This window comes from Sapajus apella, unplaced genomic scaffold, assembly GCF_009761245.1.
Source record: "Sapajus apella isolate SASKATOON/1434 unplaced genomic scaffold, GSC_monkey_1.0 scaffold93, whole genome shotgun sequence".
Classification (NCBI taxonomy): Eukaryota; Metazoa; Chordata; class Mammalia; order Primates; family Cebidae; genus Sapajus; species Sapajus apella.
The window spans coordinates 1,185,004-1,207,828 of NW_022437033.1; the positions used below are offsets into that span (position 1 = coordinate 1,185,004).

The 22,825-nt window shown below is 36.1% G+C and overlaps 1 long non-coding RNA gene across 1 annotated transcript; it reads right to left on the reverse strand.

Moving 5' to 3' along the window:
- Positions 1 to 6,449: 6,449 nt before the first annotated feature.
- LOC116535238 lies at positions 6,450 to 10,595 on the reverse strand. Its single transcript, XR_004262114.1, has 3 exons — positions 10,585 to 10,595; positions 7,671 to 7,674; positions 6,450 to 6,629 (listed from the first exon to the last, which is right to left on the reverse strand). It is a non-coding gene; the product is annotated as an uncharacterized LOC116535238 (long non-coding RNA).
- Positions 10,596 to 22,825: the final 12,230 nt, after the last annotated feature.

Consider the following 22,825-nt stretch of genomic DNA (forward strand, 5'->3'; position numbering starts at 1 on the left):
TATATTTGTAGCTACTGAGAGTTTTATACAAAATATTCTTTGATACATACCGCAGTCTGTGGTTGTGGAAAGAATTCAAGAGTAGGAGGAGAGACAATTGGGTTTTGATCCTGACTTTTCTTCTAACTGAATAGGTACTCGAGGCAACTGCCTTTGCTTCCCATAGCCTTCTTATATGGGAAAGTAAGCAATACTTAAACTAGATTAGTGGTTTTTAAATTGTTATTTGGTAGCAGGGCCTCTTTTAAACAGTAGGTACTTACATCATAAATAACTAAAATTGGAGTCCCTAAGGGAATGAATGATGAAAGAATCTTGAGAAGTACAGGAATCCATTTTAGGAGTAGAAATCAAATACTACTTTTTATTTGAGGTAGATGAAACTATAAAAAAAAAAGTATAGTGCAAAGGTTCTGGATTTTACTAATTCTCGTTGGTTTGGAATATTCTCTGTACCAGTGCCATTTTGTCCCAACAAAGATTCTGGAGTGGGGCTAGGTTGACTGATCCACTTGAGATTATATCATAAGGAAAAGAGGTGACATTTAAGCTAAGACTGAAATGACTAGGAGTCACTCAGTGGATTTCTGATGGGAGAACCTTCCAGGCAGAGATACCAGCACTTATACCCAGATCCAAGGATGTGCATAAGTGTGGTATGTTTCAGGGAGATTAAAAAAGTCTGTGTAGCTGGAAGAGAGTAAGCAAGTTAGATAAGAATGGGGGATGAGATGGGATAGGTAACAACATACTAGATCTCATAGCATCTCATAGTCTACTTTTAGGCTTTTGTGATTTATTCTAAGTTTACCTATAAGTTACTGGAGGGTTTTAGACAGAACTACTGTGAGCATATTGCCCTTTTTAAAAGCTCAGTTTGAACTGAGCATGAGTGTATGCCTGTAGTTCCAGCTACTCAGTAGGCTGATGTGGCCGGATCACTTGGGCCCAGGAGTTCAAAAGCCAGCCTGGGCAACATAAAGAGACCTTTTCTCTGAAAAAGAAATAAAAATCCCTCTTCCTGCTATATGAAGAATAGACTGCTTCAGGGTAGGGGTAGGTGACAATAGACGCAAGGAGACCAGTTAAAGAAGCTACTGCCATGGTCCTGGTAGTCAGGAGGTAATTTATCCTTCTGCAGTTCCTGCATACTGTATTTATTATGGGCTGGGAGAGGCAGTGAACACATGTGGAATAAGTAGAGAGTTGCCCTCTCTACATTTCTAGAAGAAAAGTGACTATCATTACTGATAAGCTACTCCTTTGGTGACTGAGGGCCTCCAGGGAGCTGTTTCTTAGTCCAGTAACACCTGTGTCCTAGTTTGCATTATCATATCAACACCTAATTCAGGTAAGTGAGAGCAAAAATGAAAAAATAAGCCAAAAAGAAATCTGTCACCATGTAAACCCAACTCAAACCATCTAAGCATCCTGAATCACTCTCTGACTACCCTATCTCATATCATATTTATTCATATTTGTTATATAAATTCAAAGGTAGGTAGCTCAGAAACATCGCTGTTGATTTTCTCTTATTAAGCTGGCTTGATCTTTCTGTGAGTATCCCTGAACTCTCTCTAAAGGTTACTCATTCCTTAATGTGTGCTCCTACTAGAAAAAGATCCCAACCAGACCATGCTCAAGGCTTAGCACTTTTATAGCACAACAGAGAGGCAGGTCTCAGTGAATGCTACACAGTACTTCTCAAGGAGTAGAGCTTCAAACAGTTGCTTCACAGCCATAGGCCTAAAGTCCTTGTAGGGTCTATAGCTGGAAAGCAGAGTCAGTCTAAGCAGAGTTAGGCAGTGATGGACTCAAGCTAAATGTTCTCTAGACAGTTAACTTCTTGAGCACCAATACTGTTTGATTTCTCTCTATGTACTCTTCTTAGCATATAACCATGGTGAAGCACATGTAGCCACTCTGAGATATGTGATGGATTGAGTCATTGGCTACTCTATGAACACTCATCGTCGTAAGAGAGGAATGAGCAGAACAGACTTTTTTTTTTTTAATCAACATTTAGAAAAGCTAGACTGTGAGAAGCTGAATAACAACATTTCTCCAAACTGAGTAATGTATGAAGCCCTTATGAAGAGAAAAATAATCATTCCTTCTTTGGTTAGAATGTATGTGTCTTTCCAAAATTCATATGCTGGAAATTAAACCCCAAGGTGATGGTATAAACAGGCAGAACCCTTTTGGAAGAGATTAAGTCATGAGTGCTCTGTCCTCATGAATGGATTCGTACTCCTATAAAAGAGGTTGGAGAGAATACCCTAGTCTTTGTTGCCCTTCCCTTTTATTCCTTGTGAGGATGCAGCATAGTACATCATCTTGGAAGCAGAGAGTAGCTTTCACCAGACACTGGATTTGTTGGTACCTTGATCTTGGACTTCCCAGACTCCATAACTGTGAGAAATAAATGTATGTTACTTTTAAATTAACAAGTCTATGATATTCTGTTGTAGCAGCAGGAGTGAATTAACACAATCCCCTATTCTCTAGTGACAATCAAAATCATGTTTATTTTCATGTACTTTGCATAGATATGTGTCAACATAATAAAAGGTATAAACTTCTTTTGTTTACAGTTTTTGTGTGGCTATCACATAAAAAGATTGGAAAATTAAGCACAAAGCAAAACTACAAAATCAGTTATATATAGGGTAACAACATTAATTGAATGCGATAGATGACACCTTACTGAAATTGACACCTTACTGAAATTAAATTGAAGCTTGACATGCAAATATGCTGTTAAAATTGCTATGGTACAGGAGTTCTGTCTAAGTTAAGGTAAGTCAGATGATAGCTTCATTCTGTCATCAATTTCTGTATTCAAACTATTATGAATTTGTTTTCCTATTTTGGAAAAATGTTTTATTATGCATTAAATTTTGGGATACATGTGCAGAACGTGGAGGTTGGTTACATAGCTATACATGTGCAATGGTGGTTTACTGCACCCATCAACCTGTCATCTACTGTAGGAATTTCTCCTAATGTTATCTCTTCCCTTCTCACCCACCTGCCGACAGGCCCTGGTGTGTCATTTTCCCCTCCCTCTGCCCATATCTTCTCATTGTTCAATACCCACTTATGAGTGAGGACATGTGGTGTTTGGTTTTCTATTCCTGTGTTAGTTTGCTGAGAATGATGGTTTCAAGCTTCACCCATGTTCCTGCAAAGGAGATGAGCTCACTCTTTTTTATGGCTGCATACTATTCCATGGTGTATATGTGGCACATTTTCTTTATTCAGTCTAACATTGGTGGGCATCTGGGTTGGTTCCAGATCTTTGCTATTGTGAATAGTGCTGCAATAAACATATGTGTGCATGTGTATTTATACTAGAATAATTTATAATCCTCTGTGTATATACCCAGTAATGGGATTGCTGGGTCAAATGGTATTTCTAGTTCTAGATCCTTGAGGAATTGCCACACTGTCTTCCACAGTGGTTGAACTAATTTACACTCACACAGACAGTGTAAAAATGTTCCTATTTCACCACATCCTCTCCAGCATCTGTTGTTTCCTGACTTTTTCATGATTGCCATTCTAACTGGAAAGAGATGATATCTCATTGTGGTTTTGATTTGCATTTCTCTAAAGACCAGTGATGATGACCTTTTTATTCATATATTTGTTGGCCACATAGATGTCTTCTTTTGAAAATTGTCTGTTCAAGATACTTTACAAAAGAAGACATACATGAGGCCAACAAACATATGAAAAAATGCTCATCATCACTGGTCATCAGAGAAATGCAAATCAAAACTACATTGAGATACCATCTCATGCCAGTTAGAATGGCGATCATTAAAAAATCTAGAGACAACAGATGCTGGAGAGGATGTGGAGAAATAGGAACACTTTTACACTGTTGCTGGGAGTGTAAATTAGTTCAACCATTGTGGAAGACAGTGTGGCGATTCCTCAAGGACCTAGAAATAGAAGTTCCATTTGACCCAGCAATCCCATTACTGGGTATATATCCAAAGGATTATAAATCATTCTACTATAAGGACACGTGCACACGAATATTCATTGCAGCACTGTTTACAATAGCAAAGACCTGGAACCAACCCAAATGCCCATCGATGATAGAATGGACAGGGAAAATGTGGCACATATCCACCATGGAATATTATGCAGCCATCAAAAAGGATGAGTTTGTGTCCTTTGTAGGGACATGGATGAACCCGGAAACCATCATTCTCAGCAAACTGACAGAAGAGCAGAAGATCAAACACCACATGTTCTCACTCATAGGCGGGTGTTGAACAATGAGAACACATGGACACAGGGAGGGGAGCACTACCCACTGGGGTCTGTTGGGGGGAAATAGGGGAGGGATGGTGGGGGGTGGGGAGTTGGGGAGAGATAGCAAGGGGAGAAATGCCAGATGTAGGTGATGGGGAGGAAGGCAGCAAATCACACTGCCACGTGTGTACCTATGCAACAATCTTGCATGTTCTTCACAGGTACCCCCAAACCTAAAATGCAATAAAATAAATGGGAAAAAAAATTGTCTGTTCATATCCTTCACCTACTTTTCCATTGGGGGGGGGGGTTGCTTTTTTTTTTTTTTTTTGTAAATTTAAGTTCTTTGTAGATACTGGATATTAGCCCTTTGTTAGATGGATAGATTGCAAAAATTTTCTCGCATTCTGTAGGTTGCCTAATCACTCTGATGATAGCATATTTTGCTGTAAAGAAGCTCTGTAGTTTAATTAGGTCTCATTTGCCAGTTTTGGCTTTTTTGCAATTGCTTTTGGTTTTTCAGTCATGAAGTCTTTGCCCATGCCTATGTCCTGAATGATGTTGCCTAGGTTTTCTTCTAGGTTTTTTATGGTTTTTGGTCTTACATTTAAATCTTTAATATATCTTGAGTTAATTTTTATGTAAGGTGTAAAGAAGGGGGCTAGTTTCAGTTTTCTGCATATAGCTAGCCAGCTTTCTGAACACTGTTTATTAAATAAGGAATCCTTTCCCCATTGCTTCTTTTTGTCAGATTTGTCAAAGATCAGATGGTTGTAGATGAGTGACGTTATTTCTGAGGCCTCTGTTCTGTTGCAATTGTCTATATCTCTGCTTTGGTACCAGTACCATGTTGTTGTGATTACTGTAGCCTTGTACTATAGTTTGAAGTCAGGTAGTGTGATCCCTCCAACTTTGTTCTTTTTGCTTAATATTGTCTTGGCTATATGGACTTTTTTTGGTTCCATCTGAAATTTAAAGTTTTTTTTTTTTCTAATGCTGTGAAGAAAGTCAATGGTAGCTTGATGGGAATAACATTGAATCTATAAATTACTTTGGCCATTTTCATAATACTGATTCTTCCTATCCATAAGCTGGAAGGTTTTTACATTTGGTTGTATCCTCTCTTATTTCCTTGAGCAGTGATTTGTAGTTCTATTTGAAGAGGACCTTCATATTCCTTGTAAGTTGTAGTCCTAGGTATTATATTCCTGTGTCCAGGAATTTATCCATTTCTTCTAGATTTTCTAGTTTATTGGCATAGAGGTGTTTATAGTGTTCTCTGATGGTAGTTTGTATTTCCGTGGGATCAGTGGTGATCTCCCCTTTATCATTTTTCATTGTGTCTATTTGATTCTTCTTTCTTTTCTTCTTTGTTATTCTGGCTAGTGGTCTATTTTATTAATCTTTTCAAAAAACTAACTCATGGATTCATTGATTATTTGAAGGGCTTTTCATGTCTCTATCTCCTTCAATTCTGCTCTGATCTTAGTTATTTCTTGTCTTCTGCTAGCTTTTGAATTCATTTACTCTTGCTTATCTAGTTTTTTTTTTTTTTTTTTTTTTTTTTGGGTGGGGGGTTTTTGTATTTTTTTAAACCCAGGGGGGGGAGTAGTGGCGCGATCTCGGCTCACCACAACCTCCACCTCCTGGGTTCAAGCAATTCTCCTGCCTCAGCCTCCTGAGTAGCTGGGACTACAGGCACGCACCACCATGCCCAGCTAATTTTTTGTATTTTTAGTAGAGACGGGGTTTCACCATGTTGACCAGGATGGTCTCGATCTCTTGACCTCGTGATCCACCCGCCTCGGCCTCCCAAAGTGCTGGGATTACAGGCTTGAGCCACCGCGCCCGGCCGCTTCTCTAGTTCTTTTAATTGTGATGTTAGGGTGTCAATTTCAGATCTTTCCCACTTTCTCCTAGGATGTTTAGTGCTATAATTTCCCTCTAAACACTGCTTTAGCTGTGTCCCAGAGATTCTGATTTATTGTTTCTTTCTTCTCATTGGTTTCAAATAACTTATTTATTTCTGCCTTAATTTTCCTACTTACCCATCATCATTCAGGAGCAGCTCGTTCAGTTTCTGTGTAGCTATGTGGTTTTGAGTGAGTTTCTTAATCCTGGGTTCTAATTTGATTGCACTGTGTTCTGAGAGACTATTTGTTATGATTTCCATTCTTTTGCATTTGCTGAGGAGTGTTTTACTTCCAATTATGTCGTCGATTTTAGAATAAGTGCTATGTGGTGCTGAGAAGAATGTATATTCTGTTGATTTGGGGTAGAGAGTTCTGTAGATGTCTATTAAGTCCACTTAGTCCAGAGCTGAGATCAAGTCCTTTATATTCTTGTTAATTTTCTGTCTCCTGTCTCTTGATCTGCCTAATATTGACAGTGGATTGTTAAAGTCTCCCACTATTATTGTGTGGGAGTCCAAGTCTCTTTGTAGGTCTCTTAAGAACTTGCCTTATGAATCTGGGTTCTCCTGTATTGGGTGCATAGATATTTAGGATTATTAGTTCTTGTTGCATTGATTTCTTTACCATTATATATTGCCCTTCCTTGTCTTTTTTGAACTTTGTTGGTTTAAAGTCTGTTTTACCAGAGAGTAGGATTGCAACCCCTGCATTTTTTTTTTTTTTTGCTTTCCATTTGCTTTTTACATCTTCCTCCATCCCATAATTTTGAGCTTTGAGCTTACATGTGCCATTGCACATGAGATGGGTCTCCTGGATACAGTCTTAACTTTTCATCCTTTTTTTTTTTTTTTTTTTTTTTTTTTGAGACAGATTTTTGCTTTTATTGCTCAGGCTGGAGTGGAATGGCACAATTTCAGCTCATCATAAACTCTGCCTCCCAAGTTCAAGTGATTCTCCTCCCTCAGCCTCTCAAGTAGGTGGGATTACAGGCATGCACCACCACGCCCTGCAAATTTTGTAGTTTTAGTAGAGACAGGGTTTCTCCATGTTGGTCAGGCTGGTCTCGAACTCCCGACCTCAGGTGATCATTCACCTCCGCCTCCTAAAGTACTGGGATTACAGGCGTGAGCCACTGTGCCTGGCCTAAGGTTAATATTGTTATGTATGAATTTGATCCTGTCATTATGATGCTATCTAGTTATTTTGTCCATTAGTTGATGCAGTTTCTTCATAGTGTTGATGGTCTTTACATTTTGCTTTCTTTTGCAGTGGCTAGTACCAGTTTTTCCTTTCCATATTTAGTGCTTCCTTCAGGAGCTCTTGTAAGGCAGCCTTGGTGGTGACAAAATCCCTCAGCATTTGCTTGTCTGTAAAGGATTGTATTTCTTCTTCACTTATGAAGCTTAGTTTGGCTGGTTATGAAATAATGAGTTGAAAATTCTGGGTTGAAAGTTCTTTTCTTTAAGAATGTTGAATATTGCCCCCCACTTTCCTCTGGCTTGTAGGATTTCTGCAGAGAGATCTGCTGTTAGTCTGATGGGCTTCCCTTTGTGAGCAACCCGACTTTTCTCTCTGGCTGCCCTTAACATTTTTTCCTTCATTTTAACCTTGGTGAATCTGACAGTTATGTGTTTTGGGGTTGTTCTTCTTGAGGAGTATCTTTGTGGGGTTTTCTTTATTTCTTGAATTTGAATGTTGACCTGTCTTGCTTGGTTGGGGAAGTCCTCTTGGGTAATATCCTGAAGAGTGTTTTCCAACTTGGTTCCATTCTCCCCATCACTTTCGAGTACACCAATCAAATGTAGGTTTGTTTTTTTCACATATTCCCATATTTCTTAGAGGCTTTGTTCATTCCTTTTCATTCTTTAATCTTGTCTTCGTACTTTATTTCATTAAGTTGATCTTCAATCTCTGATACCTTTTTGCGTGCAGCAAGAATTTCAAGCTAGTGGATCTTAGTTTGCTGTGCACTTTGGAGGTGGGATCCACTGAGCAAGACCACTCAGTTCCATGGCTTCAGCTCCTTTTCCAGGGGAGTAAATGGTTCTGTCTCACTGGCATTCCAGGTGCCACAGGAGTATGGAAAAAAAAAAAAACTCCTCCAGCTAGCTCAATGTCTGCCCAAATAGCCATCCAGAGCTTGAAAACCAGGGCCCCTGTGGTATAGGCACCTGAAGAAATCTCCTGGTCTGTGGATTGTGAAGACTGTGAGAAAAGTGTACTATCTGGGCTGGCATGCACCATCTCTCATGGCACAGTCCCTCACAGCTTCCCTTGGCTAGAGGAGGGAGTTTCCTGACCCCTTGCACTTCCTGGGTAAGGCGATGCCCCACCAGGCTTCTGCTCACCCTCTGTGGGCTGCACCCACGGTCTAACCAGTCCCAATGAGATGAACCACATACCTCAGTTGGAAATGCAGAAATCACCTGCCTTCTGCATTGATCTTGCTGGGAGCTACAGACTGGAGTTGTTCCTCTTCTGCCATCTTGCCGGGGAATCCCATGAAATCTTTATTTAGATGACATGCAATGACCTTTTTTCTTCATTTGGAAAGAAGGCATCAACAAAGCATCAATTGTGCCTTATTCTTCTGCTCTTCTATATGGGCCATTACAGATAAAGTTGGTGCCAATGACATAACGACCACAAACCCACACAGGAGCCCTGACATAATATGCCAACACCTAGGTATACGATTATATAAATAATAAGTGGAGTATAATTACATGGCATGCCTAATTTATTTATTCATATATAACCATAGGAATGAACAAAAAATACACACAATCTTATAGCACATTTTGAGGCCCATGAGAATAAAATGTGAGAGTGTAATTTTTTATATCTGATAATTGGCAGTTGACAATTGTGCCTGTAAGACATAGTGTTATTAAGTTTTGTCCTTGTACAATTTTATAGAATTTCAGGTCCGTGACTCTTTAGGAAATCAGTGATAGGGTAGAATTGCTTAACAAAATAACATTGCAAGCACTATACATTATTTTGTATGTTCAAGCACTGTGATAATCGTCCATATTTTGGAGTGCTAGTCTTGGCCTCAGTCCTGATTGTCACATTAAACAAATCAACTTCTGGAGTTTCAGTGTTTATTTTCTGTGAAATAAGGACCATGCACTCTTTTCTGCCATCCGTACAGAGAGAATATAGAGGCCAATTGAAACAGTAGATGTGAAATGGCTTTGCAAGTCATAAAGGACTGTGTACATGTGAGACCTCATTATTTCTGTACTTTACTGATAAAATTTTTCTTGGCAACAGAAACAAACAAAAAAAAGGTTTCAATCATGGTTTTGCCAGTTATCCAACATCTGAGATGATCAGCAAGAGGATTCAAATTTACTCAGTACTAATATTTAGCATCACCTTCTTCAAAGGGTAAGTAAACTTTACACTGGAATGAAGTTTGTTTTGTTTCTATCCACTTGAGCTTACTAGAATATACATAGGAGAATTTGCCAAATAGCCACCTGGCCCTGAGGTTTTTAAGTTTTGCTCTGAAAGGCTCTTATAACCATGTTAACTTTGAAATAACAAATGAGAGAATGTAACAAGGAAAAAGATAAACAATTCTCTAATCACCATTATCAATATTGCTATATTAAAAACTTTTAATATCCCTATATTTGAGAGGTTTTGTGTGTTAGTGAAGTCTGCTTAGTCCAAATGATTTGGGCCAGTATCCACATATATTAATTTTTACCAGAAGCATTTCAGAAACTTAATTAAGCTGGCAGGTTGTGTCCTTTTCATGATCTTTCTTGAATATAGTCCCATTTGCAAAAGTTAAAGGCAAGTTGAAAGTTATCTTAGCACAATACAATGAATCAAAATATTTTTGTCTAAATGGTAGTTTTTAACATACCTAATAAAAATGGTCATACTCCTACTCATTTCCTAAAATACTCCATAGTCTCTATGTCTCTTTCTAGAATTTCCGCAAATTGATACATTGACTTGAATAGTTCCTTTCCTTCCCATTACCACTCTTCCAATCTTTATATAGCTGAATTATCTTTAGCCTCTGTGCTAAGGTAGATGTACCCTCTTTCAGTTAGCTTTCAACAGCACTTCTGATTTTACCCAAGTAGTAGTTAGGTATTTCTTCATGTGTTTCTTTCTATTCATATATTTATTTTTCTTCATCTATGGGTGAATGTAAAATACAAAGTATTATTCATCTTGTATCCAGAGTGTCTAGCACTGCATTCCGGTGTTTAGAAAATATGCGATATATAAATAATTAAAATAAATGTATCATAATGTCTAGTGATTATCTTAAAACATGGCTTGGAAAATAATTATGTATCCCCTGAAAAGCGAGAAGGAAATAAGAAAGACCCAAAATCTTAATCTCCCCTGGCCTTTACTATCACTATAAAACATCTATTCTTGCATTGTTTACAAAGACCCATTCCAACTGCGATCACTGTCTACCTTAGTTTATCTTAATTGAGAGCAAGACTATAAACTTTCCAAACACGTGAGAAAAAATATGACAAGTACAATCATAATTTAGCCTCTGGTAAGTAGCTTCATGTCTGGAACCTAGTCCAGAAACTACTTATTTTCTCCATAAGCCTTACAGGTTGGTGGGTGATACATACATTTGTAACTTTCCCAGAAGCACAGAAAATTTTAGTTGAGACTCTTGATATTTAAAGAGTCTATCACCTTCCCTTGTTATCTGTGTAAATTACCATCCTATAGAAAATAATTTTCCAGATAACACAATGTGAATTACAGTGGGATCTCTAACCAGAGCCCCAATTTCCTGACTGAGTCCAGTGAGCTTTCCATTTTGCTATGGATTTCACATTCCCAGAATATTTTCAGAAAATAAAGTAGAGAATGCAATGCTAATCTGGATTTTCTTCTGTTTTGATTATCACCTCTATGCTGATGATTCCCAACTTTACATTTCCAGGAATAATTTTTCCTCATAGCTGTGGACCTATATATGTAGTACTTTCTCAATATCTTTTCTTCACCTCAAATTTAACATATCCTTGCTTAAATCTTAAGATTTCCCCCACCTTCAACCCTGATCCTCTTCTGCCGTTTCTCATCTTTGTGAATCGTATCTGTATCTATCCCTTGACTCAATCCAGAAAACTGTGAGTCATCTTTTGCCATTCTTATCATTCAATCTCAACATTAAATCTGTTATATTATCTCAATTTTACTTTCTAAATGTTTCTTAAATCTATCTAATGTTCTCTATCTCCTATTATTTCTGCACTATTACGAGCTACTCTTACTGTCTATTACAGTAGTTTTTCAATCCATTGCCATGCTTCCAATTTGGTTCTTCAGTGATCAGTTTTCTTCACTACAGACAGAATGATCTTCCAAAATAAAAATATCACACTACACATCCTCCCCAAACCCCTTCAGTAAAATGTCATTCTCTTAAGATAAAGATTGAAAGCCTTCATATAGCCTGGAGGCTATTTATTACTTTCCTTCTTCCAACCCTGCAACATGCTCCTTCTGTTTCTCTAAGCTTCAGTCATACTAAAAACTCAGGTTCTTGACTGTACCTTGGCACATGCAGTTCCATCTGTCTAGAATTTTCTTCCTTTCACCTAGCTCCCATTTCCCATTTCAGCCTTTCCATAATTAATACCTACTTACTCTTTAGATATAATTCAAGTATTCTTTTCTAGGGAAGAGTTCTCTCATCCCAATCTAGGTCAACTTCTCAGGTTATGAACACTTATCTAATTATGTTTCTTTTTTTCTTGCAGAGAATTTACCTTAGATTAAAATTATCCATTTACAAATATAACTTTTTATTTCATTTGAAATACAAGCTCTATGAAAAGGGTAGTACGGTTTATTTTATTTTACCACTATTTTAATCACTAGCCCTTAACCCAGTGCATGGTACTTAGCCTGTGTTCTATAAATATATTTTGAGTAAATGAATGTTTCAAAAAGAGTTGTATTGCCATCCTGCTGCTCTTGCTTTAGGAAGATAATTCACGACTAGGTATGAGTGGGAAAAGTATAGTATATTGGTTAACAGTAAGGCTTCTGGTGTCAAACATAGCTGAATTCTAGTCCAAGCTCTACTAGTTTACTACCTCTGTGATCTTAAGTATTTTGAGTCTCAGTATTCTCACATATAAAATAAGAATAGCAATACTAACCTCACAGGTTATTATGAGGTTTAAATGGCATAATGCACCATTTTAGGTTGAATTCTGTCCTCCTAAAATTTTTTATGTTGATGTTTTATGTTATGTTGATGTTCTAACCCCTAGAACCTCAGAAGATGACTGTATTTGGAGATATTTTCTTTACAGAGATAATCACGTTAAAATGAGGTAATTATGATGGGCCCTAACCCAATATGACTGGTGCCCTCATAAGAAGGGTAAATTTGGACACAAAGAAAATATGCATAGAGAAAAGATGATATAAGGAGAAACAGGTTCAAAAGGACCATCTACAAGCCAAAGAAAGAGACCTAGAACAGATCCTTTTTTCTCAGCCCTCAGAAGAAACCTACCTTGCTGATACCTTGATCTTGAAAATCCAGCTGCTAGTTAAGGAGACAGTTAAATTTTTGTTGTTTGAGCCACCCGATTTGTGGAAGTTTGTTACAGAAGTCCTAGTAAACTAATACATGAATGTTACGCTTATGGTATGGTGTTGACAAATGGGTCTAATTGGTTTCAAAGTGATCTTTACAGTGAAGCCTTTTCTGACCTTCCTTCTTAGAGATGCAATCTCATCTTCTGTCAGTCCTTGAACTCCTTCCCTGCTTCATTTTTCTTCATTGCATTTATCAACATCTAAGTACAACCTCTTTTATTTCTTTTTTATTTTCTTAACTCCCTCAGTGTAATCTCTAGGAGGCAAATATTTGTGTGTGTTTCGTTCATTGCATCATCTGCAAGTGAGCCTTGGCACATAGTAGGCATTTGATAAACATACACTAACTAATTGATAACTACCACTGCTGTTGTTGCTGTTAACAAATAAATTGTCTTCCACTACCCCATCTCTAAATACATACATTTATTCATTCAGCCTTCTAAGCACAAGTCACTGGGCCAGGTGTTAGGCACACAGAGATAAGTAGATAATAGATATAGTATCTCTTTACAAGGGGATTATTTTCAGTAAATGGAGAAAGATACATAAAAAAAAAATCAATGTTCCAATATGTTTCTGTGCCTTTAAAAGAGTTTATCCAAGGTAGAATGGTGGCATATTAACCCTTGATGATCCTTCAATAAGGGAGTCGTTGTCTTCTGATACTTACGACTTCATCCTCTATTTATTTTGTTTTAAACTGTCCACAAACTAGATTAATAGATTTTGAGTTTGCACACTGAATAGATCCTGTTGCCTCTACACTGCTTTCAGTGTTATGTTTCTAGTCTCACAAGTGTTCATAGTATTTTCTTCTCTACCAATGGCTTTTGATTTGCACACAGAAAGCTATGGTGAAGTCAGTCACAGAAAAGAGCAATAATTATATTTTTACATGCATGAATATAGACATTAATCACATAAGTGAGTACTATTATACAGCCCAAACAATAATGGATTGAGCTTGGGAGGGTTCTAGGTCAGAATCTTAGCTTCTCTACTTCCTAGCTGTGTCACTAATTCCCAATTTCCAAATCTGTAAAATACAGTTATAATACTTGCCCAATTATTTTCATGGTACTTGTTGTTATTGGGGGGTCTACAGAATGTTAGAACTGAGAAAGAAGTCATCTACCCATACTCCTGCAAAGGCGGAAATTGAGATTCAGAGTTTTGGAACACGTTTACACTGGATATACAGCTAATGAGTTTGGAATGTAGTCACACATTTCCTCAAACATTCCATATACATTCCATTGACTTTCCATGCTCTACTGAAAATCCAAATGGTAGTAAGAAACAGGCTTAGATATTTTAAAAAATCCTATCTAAGACTGAGTTGAAAGTCCCTCTTGGTAACTGGTAAGAAAACCACAAAACAGTAAATCTGCCTTTTTTAGTTTACAATGATTGAATGTTTATAGTGAACCAAGTTTTAAAAGGTTTAATTTGGTTTCATGCCAATAACATGACTTACAAATGATAAAATTAATCCCCAAATTTACAGATGGGATAGATCAAAACAAGGAATCTCTTTTTTTTTTTTTTTGTTTTGTTTTGTTTTGTTTTTTGTTTTTTTTCCCATTTATTTTATTGCATTTTACATTTTGGGGTACATGTGAAGAACATGCAAAATTGTTGCATAGGAACACACGTGGCAGTGTGATTTGCTGCCTTCCTCCCCATCACCTACATCTGGCATTTCTCCCCTTGCTATCTCTCCCCAGCTTCCCACCCCCCACCCTCCCTCCCCTATTTCCCCCCAACTGACCCCAGTGTGTAGTGCTCCCCTCCCTGTGTCCATGTGTTCTCATTGTTCAACACCCGCCTATGAGTGAGAACATGCGGTGTTTGATCTTCTGCTCTTCTGTCAGTTTGCTGAGAATGATGGTTTCCAGGTTCATCCATGTCCCTACAAAGGACCCAAACTCATCGTTTCTGATGGCTGCATAAGACGATAGACTGGATAGGGAAAATGTGGCACATATACACCAAGGAATCTCTTTTTTTAAAAAAAATTCTTTATCCCCTATTTCTTATATTTAAATGATAAATTTCCTTGTATCCCAAAGGAGGATTTAGCTGAAAGAAAAGTATTCCCTATTCATAACAGGGAATAAGTTCTATTCATGAAACAATGTTTGAAATTGAATTAAAATAATTTAATTACACTATATAATTACCTTCCACAATCTTTACAGTCAAGAGGCCCATAGGATCTGGCTATTTGTAGAGATGTTTAATCCGATTTTACTTTAGTATTCATTAAACAATGGCAATTCCTTCCTAATTCTCCTCTGACACACATTATGCCTCTAAAGAAGAAAAGACCTTAAACAGAGTCCTTTTTTTAAACAGAGCTGCTGAGTTCATCAAATTATTCAGGCAAGAACTCACTGAACAACCAAAACAATAGTTTCAAACAGATGACATTGTGTTTCAAGAACAAAACAAAAAATGTTAAATAAACTATTGGGGCATGAAATAAACTACCAATGGGAAATCTCAGTGAGCTGCAAATGTATGCCTAACTGAGATTTCAACATTATCCCCAAGTTCAGTCATCAGTTGAAAAGCCCTTTATGCAAATCTATGCCCAACTAAAGGAAAGTAGAGGTGACTATTTGAGATAATATTGCATATTCAGTTTGAAAAACAATAGTTCACAATTTCAAAACCTCTTAGTATCCAACAGATTCATGTGGTAGTAATGTTTTTTTCCTTGAAATCTATCTCCCTAGCCATGGAAACTGTGCTTTGATTAGTTGCTTAATCTAGCTCCTTCTTTAGCTCCACAACCTAAATAGACCAGGTCACAGGAAATCTGAAAGAGAACATTCTAAGAAGATGACAGCCATAAGAGAGAGAGAGAGAGAGAGAGAGAGAGAGAGAGAGAGAGTGTCTATGAACAAGAAATCATTTCACAAGGCAGAGTAACTTGGACACAAATATTTGAAACTCATAAACAAAATCTATCATAAAATCAGGTGATAGGACTTACCATGAAACCCAAAATAAGAGTGGGTGGGAAGAGCCATCTTATGAAGAACCATTTGATAAGACTAACTGTGCAGGGGTAACCAGAAAAATGTCCCTGATCACCAAAAAGTAGTAATTACAATGCTGAACTAACTTAATTAACACTGACCAGGAGCTGTGTAGGCTCCAATTAATAGGTGAGAGTGCAAAGGGACCACAGAAATATCTTATTGTGCTAGAGTGATATGAGCCCTTTGAAATCTCAGAAATAAGCAATCAATATATTCATTAACAACAGTAACAAAAAAGTAGACACTGAGGAGGAACTTCTGGAAGTAGAATCCAAATTGAATAAGACAGAAATTACAGTGACAAAACGGTAAATCCAATCAAAGAGAGAAAGAAGAACAGAGTCAGCAGTTATCAGAAAGGATGGTTTTATGTATAACGTTTTTCTATTTGTTTTGTGTGTATCTTATACCTGTTCATTCTCATTTATTCTATTACTGCCTTATTTCATATTTATTTTTTGTAGTATGCCATTTTTATTCTCTTTTCATTCCTTTAGTGTGTAATTTTAGATACTTTATTTGTGGTTACCTTAGGGATTAACATGATCAACAATTCTAAGTTGATAATGACATAACTTGCTTTGATAGCAGCTTAGCTCCAATAGCTACAAAATATACTTTTCTACAGCTCAATCCTCCCTTTCCCTTCATATTGTGATTGTCACAAATTATATCACTACATATTGTGTACCTACTATCATGGATTTATAATTATTTTTTATGCACTGTGTTTTATATCACTTGGGAAATACAAAGAGTTATGAACCAAAAATACAATAATATTAGTTTTTATTTTACCCATTAATTGCCTTTTGCCACAGTTTTAATTATTTTTCTATATCTTCAAATTTCCATCTAGTGTCCTTTCATTGTAGGCTAAAAAGCACTCCTTTTAGTATTTTTTATAGGGAAGCTCTACTAGCAATTATCTCCTTCATTTTTTGTTTATTTGGGAATGCCTGAGTTTCTCCACTTTTGAAGGACAGTTTGCGGGACAAAGAATTCTGGGTTCAGAGGTTCATTTTTTTTTCTTTTTCGGCACTTTAAAAATGTCCTTTTACTGCGTTCAGGTCTCCATTGTTTCTGATAAGAAACCTCCTGTTAATCTTATTGAGGATGGTTTGTAAATCATTAGTTGCTTCTTTCCTACAGATGTCAAGATTTTTTTTGACCATAGCCTTTGACAATTTTTTAAATTTTTAAAAATTTTGGGAGATACGTAGTAGGTATCTACATTTATTGGGTACATGAGATGTTTTGATATAGGCGTGCGATGCATGATAATCACATCATGGAAAACGGGGTATCCATCTCCATCTCCTCAATTATTTCTCAAGCATTTATCATTTGTGTTACAAATAATCCAATTATACTCTTTTAATTATTTTTAAATGTACAATTAAAATATTATTGACTTTGGACACCCTGTTGTACTCTCAAATACTAGGCCCTATTCATTCCTTCTGTTTTTGGTACCTATTAAACATTCTTACCCCCCGAACCCCTTTAATTATAATGCATCTTGTTGTAGATCTCTTAATCTTTATCCTTCTCGGAGTTCATTAATTTTCTTGAGTGTGTGGCCTTTTGTCAAATTTTGCAGTTTTCTCACTAAAATATTTTTAAATATTCTTTCTTCTTTTTATCTCTCTTCTCCTACTTGGATTTCTATTGTGCTGTGACAATGTGCTTGATGATGTAGCAAAGGTCTTTCAGCTTTTATTTATTTTTCTTTTTATTTTCTGTGCCTCAGACTGAAAAAAGCCTATTGTCTAATCACATATTTCACTGTTTCTTTATTCTCCATAATCAAATCTGTTGTTGAAACCCTCTAGTGATTTTCCACTTCAGTTATAGAACTTTTTAAGCTCCAGACTATATATTTGATTTATTTGCATAATTTCTATCTTATTATTAATATTCTCTATTTGTTCATAAAGCATTTGCATAGTGGTTTCCTTTAGCTCTTGGTCCATAGCTTAGTTTAGCTAATTCAGCATATTTAAGACAGCTGATCTTAAATATTTGCCACATAAATCAAATGAGTGTGCTTCTGCAAGAACAGTGTCTGTTAATTGTTCTGCAAATGGGCCACATTTTCTTGTATATTAGCAGACTTCATAAAGATTTGTTGAAAAGCAAGCATTTTTAATATTATAATGTTCTATCTGTGTAAATCACATCCTCCCTTGGTTTATTTTTGTTTTTTGTAGACTGTAGCTATTTAGAAATATTCTAAAATATCTTTGTAAAGTCTACATTTTTATCATGTGTGATTCCCGAAGACTCTGTTCCTTTGTCTTAAATTCAACTAATATTTTGACAGAGATTTAACTGAACAACAAAAAGGAAAGACACACACACACACACACACACACACACACGCGCACGTGCACACACACACACATGCACACACACACACACCCCAAAACAGATGAATGGCTGTACAGATTGTCTTTGTGAAGGGGCAATCTCTCAGGACATTCACAACTGGTATAGTCTTCACTTCTTTGAATCCAGCCTAGAAATCAGCCAGAGGTGAAAGCATAAAATCTTCTCAGGTTTATTGTGACAGTGCTTCTTGTGCTGGACATGGGCATGGTTTTCTCAATTTGCTGGCTTACGTGGGTGTTTTTCAATGCCCCAATATCTGCAATAACATTATCTCCACAAATTTTCCTCCCAGGCTTGTGGTACTCAAGAAGAGTTTTTAACCAAGGCAGCTGCAGGTTGTTCATTTCCCTTACAGTATTTTTGAGAAATGACCACTGATTTTCTGCCCTGAAGGAGGTCTTAATTTGGTGGAACAAATTAGTCTGGAAAGAGAGGAAAGACAAAAAGAGAAGAAAGAATGTTTAAAAAGATAATCATGAGAAGCATCAAGATAATGACTTAGCTGAGCAGAAGGATAGGGCAAGACAAAATTAAAGCACTAAAAATATTTCCCACTGTTTTAAAAGTGGCTTTTTAAATTGATTCAGCACGTGTTTTATTGGTCTAAATCTTTGATTATTTTCCACAGTTGTGAGAAAGTTGATTCTGAGGGTTTTTTAATTTTTTAAAGCTTTTGTAGTGGGATGGCCCCTTGGAGTTGCCTACTCCACCTTTTTCTTCATCTTTCTTTTTTTATTTTAAGAAAAAAAGACAATCACTTAAACCTGAACAACAGAAATTAAGTATCATGAAATCACATACAATGCTATTTATAAGAAAAAAAAGAGAATAATGAGCAGAATAGTGTCTCTGTAGACAATGAAGGCACACTGAGAAGGCATGCTCACGAAATAGGTAAAGTATAAGCAATTTTCCAAAAAAAAAAAAATCTGTAGAAAATATTTTTAAAACAATGTAAGGTAGAATTTTAAAAAGCAAATATAACATATTTAAGAAATGTAAATTAGTAAAAGCTATCAGAACTCAAAGTAATTCAAAAGCAAAAAGAAAAATATGCTAGAATTGAATTAACTGGAAATAATATAAAAGAGGTCATAAAATGCCTTAAGAAAAAGAAAATATGGAACTGAGGATTTTTTTATTTTAAAAGAAAGCAAGATAAAAACAATTTCAAGAAACAGTGATACACATAGACAATAATGACATTTTATGTATAAGATTCTTTTACGTCCCCACAACAAATGGAGAAAATAATATAAATGAAGATAAACCAATAAAAATTTTAAATCGAGAGATTTTATATAATAAGATTTGAAATTAATATTAAAAAGACACATAGTTTGCATTATAAAATCAAAAGTGGTCAAGAACATAATATACTTTAGTAAAAATGAGAATGCATTAAGAGGGAATAAAATAATCAGATATCTAGGTAGCAAGATCTCTTGTAAGAACAAGAAAAACTGTCATCAAACTTCTCAACAGTAATTGTTTATAACAGACAGTAAGAAAGTAATATATTTAATATACTTGAGAAAAGAAAATATGACCTGAGAACTTTTTACCCAGCCAAACTGATCTTCAATGAAAAAGCCCAAAGAAAACCTTTAATGGCCATGGAAGAAATCATAGAATATAGTTTTCATGAGCCCTTGAAGAACCTATTAGAGAAAAACTTTAGCAAACAAAATGAATGGAAAGACATTGAGATAAAAACAAGAAATTTGTAGTTGGAATTATGTAAATGGTTTACATAATAAATAAATTTTGTTAAAGTTTTTAGAATCAAGGTATTGACATATATTCAGTGTAATGCAGAGACCATAAGTGTATTGTTAGATAAATTTGGGGAACACATGCATTTGAATAACAATCACCCACATCAAGATATAGAACCTTTATTTTTCTTCCGTCTTTTAGGTTCAGGGGGTTCGTGTTTGGGCTTAAGTAAATTGCATTTCGTGGATGTTTGGTATACAGATTATTTTGTCACCCAAGGGATAAGCATCGTACCTGATATGTAGTTTTTCAAACCTCCTTCTCCTCCCACCCTCCACCCTGAAGTAGGCCCTGGTGTCTATTACCCTTCTTTGTGTCTATGTATATTCAATGTTTCACTCCAATTTAAAAGTGAGAACATGTAATATTTGGTTTTCTGCTCCTGCATTAATTCACTTCAAATAATGGTCTCTAGCTCCTTCCATGTTGCTGCAAAACACATGAGCTCATTCTCTTGTATAGCTGTGTAGTATTACATGGTGCATCCATATCAAGTTTTCATTATCCAGTCTACCATTGATGGGCATTTATGTGGATTCCATGTCTTTGCTCTTGTGAATAGTGCTGCAATGACCATACACATGCATGTGTCTTTATTGTAGAATAATCAATATTTCTTTGGGTATGTACCCAGTAATGGAATCGTTTGGCTGGACAGTATATCTGTTTTAAATTCTGTAAGAAATTTCAAACTGATTTCCACAGGGGCGGAGTTAGTTTACATTCCCAACATCAGTGTATGTGTCCTATTTACTCCACAACCTTGCCCACAACAGTTACCTTTGGCTTTTTATTAATAGCCTGTCTGAATAATGTTAGATGGTAGCTCATTGTGGTTTTAACTTGAATTAGTCTAATAATTAGTGATGTTGAGCTTTTTTTTTTTTCACATGCTTGATGGCTGCATGTATGTCTCCTTTTGCAAAGTGTCTATTCATGTCCTGTGCCCATTTTTTAAATGGGGTTGTTTTTTGCTTATTAATTTGTTTAATATTCTTGTAGATTCTGGATATTAGACCTTTGTCATATGCATAATTTGCAAGTATTTTCTTCCATTTTGTATACTGTTTACTCTGCTCATTTTGTTTTTGTTTTTGTTTTTTTGGCTGTGGAGACACTCGTAAATTTAAATAACACTCGTCAATTTTTGTTTTTGTTGTAATTGCTTTTGGTGTCTTTGTAATGAATTATTTGCCAGAGCCTATGTCCAGAACAGCATTTCCTAGGTTTTCTTCTAAGGTTTTTATAATATTAGGTCTTATATTTAAGTCTTTAATTCATCTTGAGTTAATTTTTGTATATGATGAAGTAATCCAGTTTTAGTCTTCTGCACATGGCTAGCCAGTTATTCTAGTGCCATTTATTGAATAGGAAGTCTTTTCTAAATTGCTTGTTTTTGTTAACTGTCTTGAATATCAAAAGTTTGCAGGTGTGTGGCTTTATTTCTGGGTTCTTCAATCTATTCCCTTGATCTATGTGTCTGTTTTTGTGCCAGTACCATGCAGTTTTGGTTATTTTATCTTTTTGTACTATAGATTGAAATCAGGTAATGTGATACCTTCGGCTTTGTTCTTTTACTTAAGTTTGCTTTGATTATTAAGCCTCTTTTATGGTTCCATATGAATTTTAACATAGTTTTTTTTTTAATTGTGTTATACTTTAAGTTCTGGGGTATGTATGCAGAGCATGCAGATTTGTTACATAGGTGCACATGTGCCATGGTGGCTTGCTGCACCCATCAACCCATCATCTAGGTTTTAAGCCCCACATGCATTAGGTGTTTGTCCTAATGCTCTCCCTCCCTTCCCCCCAACCCCGACAGGCCCCAGTGTGTGATGTTTCCCTCCCTGTCTCCATGTATTCTCATTGTTAACTCCCACTTATAAGTGAGAACATGAGGTGTTTGACATACTTTTTTTTTCTAATTTTGTGAAAAGTGTCATGAGTAGTTTTAGAGAAACAGCATTGAATTTATAAATTGCTTTGGGAAGTACGACCATTTTAACAATATTGATTCTTCCTATCCATGAGCATAAAATGTTTTTCCATTTATATAATCTCTGATATCTTTCATCAGTATTTTGTAATTGTCATTGTACAGACCATTCACCTCTCTCATTAGCTGTATTCCTAGGTGTTTCATTTCATATGTGTGTGCCTACTGTGAATGTTGTGATTAGAATTACATTATGATTTTTCTCTCACCTTGTACATTATTCACGTATAGAAATGCAACTGATTTTTGTCCATTGATTTTTGTATCCAGAAACATTACCAAAGTTGTATATCAGATTTAGGAGCTTTGGGGCAGAAACTGTGGCATTTTCAAGATGTAAATAAACATTTTCTGTGAAGAGAGAGTTTGACTTATTCTCTTTCTATTTGGATGTCTTTTATTTCATTCTCTTGGCTGATTGTCTAGCTAGGACTCCCAGCACTATGTGGAAGTTGGAGTGGTAAGAGTGGTCATCCTTGTCTTGTTTCAGTTATTAACAGAAATGCCTCCAGCTTTTGCTAATTTGGTATGATATTGTATGTGGATTTGTCATAGATGGCTCCCATTATTTTGAGGTATTCTTTCAATAAACTATTTTGTTGAGGGTTCTTATGAAGAGATGCTAAATTTTTTCAGAACCTTTTCTGCATCTATTGATATAATTATGGGGCTTTTGTTGTTAGTTATGTTCATGTGATGAATCACGTTTATTGATTTGTGTATATTGAACCAATCTTGTACCCCAAGAATAAAGCCTTTTTGATCATGGTGGATTAGCTTTTTCATGTGCTGCTGGATTC